The following is a 3,454-nucleotide window of genomic DNA, read 5'->3' on the forward strand; positions in this document are numbered from 1 at the left end:
TCAGTACTTTAAATTTTAAAAAAAATTACAATATAGTTTCATAACTAAAACCATTGCGCACCCAATGAACGTGATGACGCGTCTATAATAGTGCGGAATACTTGATTAAAAATTATAAGTAGTAAACAGTACGTTCAGTGAATAAAATAAATAAAAGATTGCCTTTTATTAATCGATGCTAATTATAATTTTCTAACAATATTTTCCTCTTACACATCCGCATAATTTGCATTCACATAATGTTAATTATATTATTGCAACACTAATTCCTTCTAGGACGTCCGTAGATTTGCACTCACATTTTTTAATTAGAGTGAGTTGAATTTATTTTTAAATTTCCTCCCTTGTCAAAATTAGAAAAAATAAACCGGGAGTGATCTCCCCTAGACTTTCTCGAATATTATTATATAAAACAACAGGGGATGAGAACTCGGGCTATAGACATGATTTTTAATCCATTTTAAATACTTATAGTTTTAAAAATAGAATAAAATCTCGTAGACAAAAGATTGCACACCAAGTGAACGCCAAATAAAAAAGTGCATAATAGTGCGCAATATTATTAGTACTTTAAAAATTTACATTAGTTTTTTGAGAAATCGGAAGTAGCGTAAATTAGTACTTCCGGGCAACGGAAATTACTTAAAATTTGACAGAAGGTAGAGAATTAGATCTTATACTTACATGTGAAATTTCATTTATCTGTCTGAAATAGTACTCAAGTTATAGGCTTTTGAAAAATTCAAAGTAGAAAAAGTACCACTTCCGGTTATCGGAAATCGCTCAAAAGTTGATACGGATCTACGATTTTGATAAAATACTTTTATATGAAATTTCATCAACCTAGCTGTAACGGTACTCAAGTAATCGTGTTTATACACGGACAGACAGACACACAGAATTGCAAAGCCCAGTTATTCAGACTGGATTACGCATAAAACCTATTAATTTTGATAAATCTGGATTGATAATTTTTGCCCGATTAAAATAAGTCCTCTATACTTCGGATGTGATGAAGGACTGAGGTGTAATACGGTGAAAATTTCAAGTGATTTTTGTGCACGATTACAATACTTTCTCTATACTTCGTATATACGAGCAAGTAAAAAAGAGTTTAATTAATTAGATTTTTCTACCCTACTGTTATTATGTTATTAAAATGTATCCACTTTTTCTGAGAATCTAAACGAAAATGATATTTGACATTGATCTTCTTAAACTTAAATGTTTCAGCAGTGTGCGTATATTTAATATTTTCTTGACATTATGCGAAAGAATAAAACCAGTGGCAATTATAAAATACATTTAAACAAACTCTACTCTTATAATTAGACAATCCGATGCACGCACTGTATGGTGCGATGTTTACTTTTATGGTTCCAAAAATCTATGGCGATGACTGAAGGAAGGAAGGACTGACACACTACCAGCCGGCTTATATTATAGATAAATAATACAACGTATGTAGCTCTTGGTTTTACTATTTGGCCTAATATAAAAAGTTTTAAATTTATTTAAGGGCTATATAAGAGCCCTGACATCCATCACATGAGTTGATTGGGGACTGGTCCAATCCTGTGTGTGGGGAGACTGCAACACAATCCTGTGTGTGGGGAGTTGTAGATTATCCAACAATCCAGTGTGTGGGGAGACTGCAGCATGCTTGTAGCTTACCAGTAAACATTAGATAAAGTTCAGTGGTGCCTTTAAGCAACATGTCTTCACCAGGTGGGGTGAAATATTACAATTTAAAATATTACAATAAAAATAACATTGGTGGCACTCGCTGTGAGCTATCAATTGTTGATGGTGGGTGGGGGAGCAGGACATTACCCCCCCCCCCCCCAGTTAGGGATATGGTTAGGTTAGGGCTACAGAGTCAGGGTAAGATGTAGATTTGGTGTTAGGATTGATGTTGTGGTTCATCAGGATGGGGGTGGAGGGGGGGGGGGTTAATATTCTCAACCTATTGATTGTTCATGCAGAAGTTTTTTTATTGAGGCATTTTAAAAGTGGTTATGTGGTAGTGGAGAACTGCAGGTTGGTAGATTGGATACATTGCTTGTCTATGTGGGAGAACTGCAGGTTGGTAGATTGGATACATTGCTTGTCTATGTGGGAGAACTGCACACAGTGGTGATACAAACTACTGGCACACAGTGGTGATACAAACTACTGGCACACAGTGGTGATACAATTTATCTATCTGGAGCCAACAGGTTGGGAGTCATTTTGCGGGAAGCCATTCTGTCGTGAGCCCTGTTGGGGACTTTATGACTGGGTTGTTGGTGCACAGGGGGAAGGGGCTTACAGGAAGCTGGCAGGCATCGCAGCAACACATTCAAGACTCTCTTGTCACCTTCAAATTGAGATGATCATGGATGGATTCAAAAAGATGTTTACTAGCACACCAGCCTTGTCTGCAGAAGGTCTTTACTAGCACACCCGCCTTGTCTGCAGAAGGTCTTTACTAGCACACCAGCCTTGTCTGCAGAAGGTCTTTACTAGCACACCAGCCTTGTCTGCAGAAGGTCTTTACTAGCACACCCGCCTTGTCTGCAGAAGGTCTTTACTAGTACACCAGCCTTGTCTGCAGAAGGTCTTTACTAGCACACCAGCCTTGTCTGCAGAAGGTCTTTACTAGCACACCAGCCTTGTCTGCAGAAGGTCTTTACTAGCACACCAGCCTTGTCTGCAGAAGGTCTTTACTAGCACACCAGCCTTGTCTGCAGAAGGTCTTTACTAGCACACCAGCCTTGTCTGCAGAAGGTCTTTACTAGCACACCCGCCTTGTCTGCAGAAGGTCTTTACTAGTACACCAGCCTTGTCTGCAGAAGGTCTTTACTAGCACACCAGCCTTGTCTGCAGAAGGTCTTTACTAGCACACCAGCCTTGTCTGCAGAAGGTCTTTACTAGCACACCAGCCTTGTCTGCAGAAGGTCTTTACTAGCACACCAGCCTTGTCTGCAGAAGGTCTCTACTACAATAATAGCACAATAGAATTGTCTGTAAGCAAGTCTTTACCATTTATTCTCAGGATATAGTGGGACGACAAAATCCAGAACAAGGAAATACGAAGGACAGGCTTTAACAGAAATACGAATGAGGAGATGGCGATGGCTGGGTCATGTCCTAAGCATGAACAGAAGAAGACACCCAAACATAGCGCTAAAATGGACTCCACCTGGAAAACAAAAGAGAGGAAGACCACTGGGAACATGGAGGAGAGAGATGGAAGAAAGGCAGGCTATTGGCAAGACCTGGCATGAATTGAAGTGGCTTGCCATTCCAGAGTGGAATGGCTGAGATTTGTGGCTGCCCTTTACTCCACAGGGAGTGACGAGGATTGAGAGAAGTCTTTATGATTGTTAAATGCAAAATGTACAGGCCTTAAAATAACAGGCTTTATTGTTGAACTCAAACCTGTTTGTTCCAAAGAAATGAAACACATGAA

This window comes from Physella acuta, unplaced genomic scaffold, assembly GCF_028476545.2.
Source record: "Physella acuta isolate Inbredline_101_S28 unplaced genomic scaffold, ASM2847654v3 ptg000473l, whole genome shotgun sequence".
Lineage (NCBI taxonomy): Eukaryota > Metazoa > Mollusca > Gastropoda > Physidae > Physella > Physella acuta.